The sequence below is a fragment of the Galeopterus variegatus genome, unplaced genomic scaffold, assembly GCF_000696425.1.
Source record: "Galeopterus variegatus unplaced genomic scaffold, G_variegatus-3.0.2 Scaffold397, whole genome shotgun sequence".
Lineage (NCBI taxonomy): Eukaryota > Metazoa > Chordata > Mammalia > Dermoptera > Cynocephalidae > Galeopterus > Galeopterus variegatus.
The window spans coordinates 522,612-529,028 of NW_007726508.1; positions in this window are offsets into that span (position 1 = coordinate 522,612).

Here is a 6,417-nt window from a genome sequence, read left to right on the forward strand (position 1 = left end):
GGTGGCCGAGGGGGCCTCACTTGCTGGACCATCTGTCAGGAGTAAGGGGAACGCCCCCAGCTCCGCAGCCTAGGCCTGCCCCTGCACACACACATTCGCACACACACGTACACAACCACATCCACACATGCCTGTGGAATCCCACACACAGGAAGATACACTCACACACATACATCCTCTCTCACATACACACGCATAAATGTACACAAATGGGCACGTCTGCACACATACACAAATATGCACAGCCACCTACATATGGTCATACACACACTCACAGCTAAGCCTACATAAATATAACCATGTACACTAACACCCGTGTAATCACCCGTCATCACATAGCCCTCACCCATACATTCTCTCTCCCGTGCACCCATACACTTCCATGCACATACACACATGTGTGTGCACACACTCATGCTCACAGATCACAGTGCACATGCACACACATGCATGAATGCACATGCACACACACGTATCTACTCCTGCCCACAGTCTCACGCACTCCCACACACTTGCACCCATACTCTCATGTGCAGACCCATGCATACATTTACACACATACACACGTGCTTGCATACATAAGTATACAACTCTGTGCACATACACACATGCACATCTATATATACTCATACACACACGTGCATATACACACACACGTACACAAGCACATACACACACGTGCTCATACACACACACGTACACAAGCACACACACACACACAACCCCCTACCAACACGTAGACACCCACACCCATACATATCCATGCATGGATACGTACACGTGCACATGCACATGCTCACAAATACACAAACGTGCGCACGTACACAATCCCACATAACCTACAGATGACAGTCACACACATACATGCTTTCTCACATGCACACACACGTGTTGTACAAGCACATAAGGGCGTACACATGAGCACACAGACAGTCACATGCCCTGACACACACATGTACGTTCCCCTTCTCCGTCTCTCTCCTTCTCTCTCTCTCTCTCTCTCACATACACACAAACACACTCACAGGCTCACTCTGCTCATTCATCTTCACTTCCCTTGGAGAAAAACCACATCGCTGCCAAAGCCCAGAGCCTCCCGTGGAGCCTCAGCCCTGCATCCGCAGCAGCAAGAGCAGCTGCCGCCATCCCCCGCCAACCCCGGCACAAAGTCACATGCACCCTCCCCGTCTTTGCCACCTCGACATCATTCGCTGCCCATCTGGTCCAGCAGTTCCCAGGCCTGGCCACACATCAGAATCACTCGGGCACTTTTTACCAATACTGGTCCTGGAACTCTATCCTGGCGTTTCTGATCTCAGTATTCAGAGGTAGGACCTGGGCATTGATCCCCATTCCCATATCCATAACCTTAGAGAATTTAAACTATTTAAACCCTTTGGCCTTAGTTTCTCCATTTCTAAAATGTGCTTATTTCATAGGATTGTTCTAAGGATCAAATCAGATAATCCATCTAAAACACATAATACCCAGCCCATAGTAAGAGTGTATAAATGATAAAGTTACTGTTGCTGATCTTACACTACCACATGATATCTCTGAAAACCGTTGAGTCCAAAATCTTAAAAGATGAAGACCCTGAGATCTGAATGCCCCCGGCCCCACCTGAGCCTCACGGTGGCCACCCCTGCTCCCTGCTGTACCAAAGGCACATTGCTGTTTCCACCACTCAGAAGCCAGTTTGAGAGGTTAGGCATAGCCCTCTTCCTGCTGTTTATTTTCTTCTGCTTTGTTTGCTTTTAGTGTAAATAACAACACAGACACCTCCCTACGCAAACACTCCCGAGTTTGCACAGTCCAGAGCCGACAGCACCACCCAGCCCCCTCCTCACGCCAGCTCGCCAGCAGTCTCTGGTCACCATGTCTGTGACGAGGAAGCAGAGACCCAGACAAGTCCAGCAAGTGGCACCAAGTCACGCGGGTATCAAGTGGTAGCTGCCTCTGGCTCCATGTCCAGAGCTCTTCCCCACCGTCAGCCCATGAAGCTGCAAGTCCTCTGCCCCCATCCTCTATGCTGCCTTCATACTCAACACGCTCCCCACCACCCAGCCATGCCAGCCTGTTGCTCTTTTCAGGTGAGCAAGGAGCGGGGGTGGGGCAGAGACTCGAAGGGTAAGACTTTGACACCATAGTGAGAATTGGTTGATCACAGTCCTCCTTCTGGGGATGCTAAAAATGGAAGGAGGAGGAGGGGACAACTAACATGGATCAATGGCTTTCTGACTTGACTGCTTTGCTAAAAGCAGGACCTAGACAACAAGAGGGAAGGAGGGGACGGGCCAATATTTCTGGCTGCCTCCTTGGCCTGTGGCGGCCTGTGGCGCTGTTATGACACTACTCGATTAGTGCAGGGAAGATCGCAGGGTACTCTGGCTCAGAGCACCGAGTGGATTGGAATCTCAGCCACGCCACATCCTGGCTGAGGGATCTTAGTTTCTTAGCTTCTCTGAACTAAGACGGGGGTTGTACCTTCCTCAGCAGGGAACTGTGGGCTGTGACGAAATAATATGATCATCTGGTGCCTGGCACATGCTACAAACTCAATATACGGGGACTATTTTAATCTTGTTGACTATCATCCATATTTTGAAGTTATTAAGGGATCATAATCCTGATGAAGACTCTAGATTATTTCAAAATATATTCATTTTGAATGGACTAAAATGGTGTCCATTGGCTGGATGCTGCTGCCGGTACCGCCCGGAGGTACTGAACTTTCACTGTGATGTGGTGATGCTCCCTCCTGTGACTGTGGAGGAGACATAGCCCTCAGTCCCAAGGAGTTTAGATTCTCTAGAGAAGAAAGAGAAGTTTAGAGATAAACACAATGTAAGGAAGGAGATGAAAAATAAAGAAAACAACCCATGACCATTTGCAAGGAAAATGAGACTCAGAGAAGCAAAATGACTTGTCCAAGGACACACAACGAATAAAGGGCAGAGCAGGGAATGCGGCTCCGGTCTGCTCACGCTCGTCCACTGTACACAGAGCTCGGAGGACTCCACTTCTACAGTAAATATAAACTCTGCCCGGTTGGGTGGTGCGTTCCTCGTGGCACGGTCTAAACCTCTCAGAGCGACTCAGACTTGATGAAAATAAAAAGGTTTAGAGAATGAATAAAGAAGATAAAATGGAAAGTTTTAAATCTCCCAAAATACATAAGCAACCCGAGGATGACCCTCACAGGAGATAAGAACACTATCCATTTTTATAAAGGGACTTACAAGACCTGCATAAATGGGGAGACATATTTCTAGATTTGATGAGTTGCTTTGAAAAAATGTTCACTTTTCCAACTTAGCATATGACTTGAGTCAATTCTAATCAAAATCCTGAAGAGATTTTCCTTAGAGCTTGGAAAGATGATCTTAAGTTTCATCTGGAAGAATAAACAGAAATGATGGGCAAGAAAATACTGAAAAAATAAACATAGTGATGGAGAACTAGGCATACTGGCCATGAAAACTTATTTATACATCTACAAAATTTAAAATAGTAGTGTTGGTGCAAGAACACACAGGTCAATAGAACAGAATATGTAGCCAGAAACAGCTGCAAGAACTTAACATCAAATCAAGGATGCTTCCCAAACCAGCAAGAACACAATGGATGATTCAGTAAACAGACTTGGAAAAATTGAATACCTGGGGAAAATCCTGTTAGAGCCTCAGCTCATAGCACTGTAGCAACAAAACAAAACTCGGAGAAAATGCAGCTGAATGTGTATCTGAGTTCTTTCTAAACACAGTGGGAGGAACCACAACAGAAAAGCTCAAGATGGGACTATCTGAAACTTCTGAAGGTCAAAAATCATCACGTGACAATGGCTGAAGCTGGAGGGTGGGTTCAGGGCGGTTCCTATACCACTCTCTCTGCTTTTGTGTATGTTCGAAATGTCCATAGTTAAAAACAAAAGTTTTCAAATTTTAAAAAATCAACATAAATGTAAAAGGCAAACCACCAAATGGAAAAATACCTTTACCACCAATATAGCATTTGGTTCGCTTTCTCATCGGAATGTAAGGAGCTCCTTCAGATGGCTGACGTTCGTCAGTAGCTCGGCAATGCTGTTTGCTGACGACCTCTCAGCATCCAACTCTCCATCCTCACTCCTCACAGCCCTTGATTCCCACGGAAGGACCCACAGGATCTAGGGAAGCCGATTCCATCCCTTCTCCCTGCTCTGGAGATCAGGTGACCTGGCTCTGCCAATCAGTGCAATCCATTCCCTGGTCACTGTGATGGGCTTAGGAAGGGACATGTGACCAAGCTAGTCCAAACACAATGGGTTTCATGGCTTCCAGTGCGGAGTCAGACAAAGTTCTTTTTCCCTGCTGGACCTTAATGTATCTCCAGGAGTTTCTGGGAGAGTCCTGGGCCAGGAGTGGGGAAAAGACCCCTGAGAATAAAGCCAACAACCAGGAATCAGAGCCAAGAAGTCAAGAGAGACAGAAAGAGGGTGCTGGATATTTTTTCAACCCTGGATCAAATTCCACTTAAAGCTAGACCCAGTCATGTTCAAATGCATTGGACAAAACATTTCCTTTTTTCTGGGTTTCTGTTACTTACAATCAAAAGCAACCAAACTAACACAAGCTAAATGAGTCTAAATGTGTAGGGGTCTTCCAGCATGCCTTCCCAGCAGGGAGCAGAGGACAGATTTTGCATGTGCCCCACAGGTGGGCAGGGAGGTTCAGGGAGTATGGGGGGCAGCCATGTTTCCCTCCCTCCAAGGGAGGTCCCACCTGTGCTCTGGTTTCTGCTCTGACTCATCTCCAGACTCCACACAGCCCCCTTCTGTCTCTTTCCCTCTTAAGGAATAGGCCCAGATAACAGTGGGGCCCCTGGAATCACCGCAGCAAGACAGGCTTCCCTCAGTAATGTGAGTCACTCTGCCTAGGAAGGTGGTGAAACACCTGGGGGGAGGTGCTATTGGATTATTTTGGTAAAGACCCAGTATCTCCAATCTATCACTTCTTCCTGTCCTGAGATTGGAAAGCAGATCAGGGAATGTTCTGCATAATGCAGCTTCACTGGGGAGCATCAACTTTGGATGTGGTGGTCAGAAGAAGAGGCCAGTGCCACCAGCCATCTGTGTGTGGCCTCTTCAACTTTACAAGGCCAAAGTGGGGCCTTCTCCACATACCCAGAGAGTACCATACTCTCAGTGACAGTTAAATCAGGATGCTTTTGGATAACCTCAATGGCCAATGTATTCATCCACGATGGTGTCCTCCTTTATGTAGACCTGCCATGTCCATAGGCCGGGCCCCTCCAGGTATCTCAGCCCCTGAAGTGGCCTCATGAGCAGGATGCTGAGGTCAGTGGGGTGCAGATCCTCCACACGGTGCAGGGAGGCCCCATGATCTGAGCTGCCCACTGCACAGGGCCTGACTGGAGGGGCCAGAACATTCAACACCCCCAGCTGCAATTCCAGATCCTGGACTCTGCATGAAAATTTTGCCAAATTGGCTTCCAGGAATTCTGCTTTTCTAAGACAGCTTGTTTCTATAATCACTTTTGTCTTTTTAAAAATTATTACCTTTCCTCTTTGTTATTTTTGTACTCTTTCTCATTACGTTTTGGACATGTATTTGGTAGAGACAAAAGAATAAATGTCGCACATATAAGTTAAACTGTATAACATACAGTTAAAATGACCTTCCCTTAACTCTCCACCCAACTTCAAAGGTAGAACATCACCAGTAACTGGTATCCAACTATCCCATCCCCCCAGTTTCCCCCACCCAAAGTAGCCAGATCTTGAATTTTATGTGTATCATTCCTTTCTGTTTTGTGAATAGTGTTTTCACATATGAATCTATTAAACAGTTAGAATCACACTACATGTACTCTTCTGTAGAGTGCTTATTTCACTCAATATTGTTCCTAAGAAGCAGCCGAGGTTTGTTCCTTTTCGTTCCCGTGTAGTACTCCTTAGCGTGAATGTGTGCTATTTTACAAATCCATTCACACGTCTGCAGGTATATGAGTCCTTTTAGTTGTTGAGGTTTTTGTGCTCTACTAAAATGCTGCTATCAACATTTTCTATGTGTCTCGTGGTGCCCAGATACAAGAGGCTCTCTGGGCTCTACGCTGAGGAGTAACGTTGCTGGGTCAGTGGGTATTGATTTCACAATGTAATGCACAATTGTGCTTGCATGTTCTCTAAGTATGTGGCTGCCTCTGTATTTTTCCCCATTAGTGCTCCCCAACCTATAAGAGCATCAATTATAAATCTCTGCCCATGCCTATGGCTTGCAGAACCTTGCTGTGGTGGAGTATGTGCCCTGCCACGTGACTTGCATTGGTGCGACATTGTCAAATATATATTCGGTCTTTGTCCGATTTCCTGGTATACACCTCCTAAAATCCTTAGAATCTCCAAAATGGTGTCTG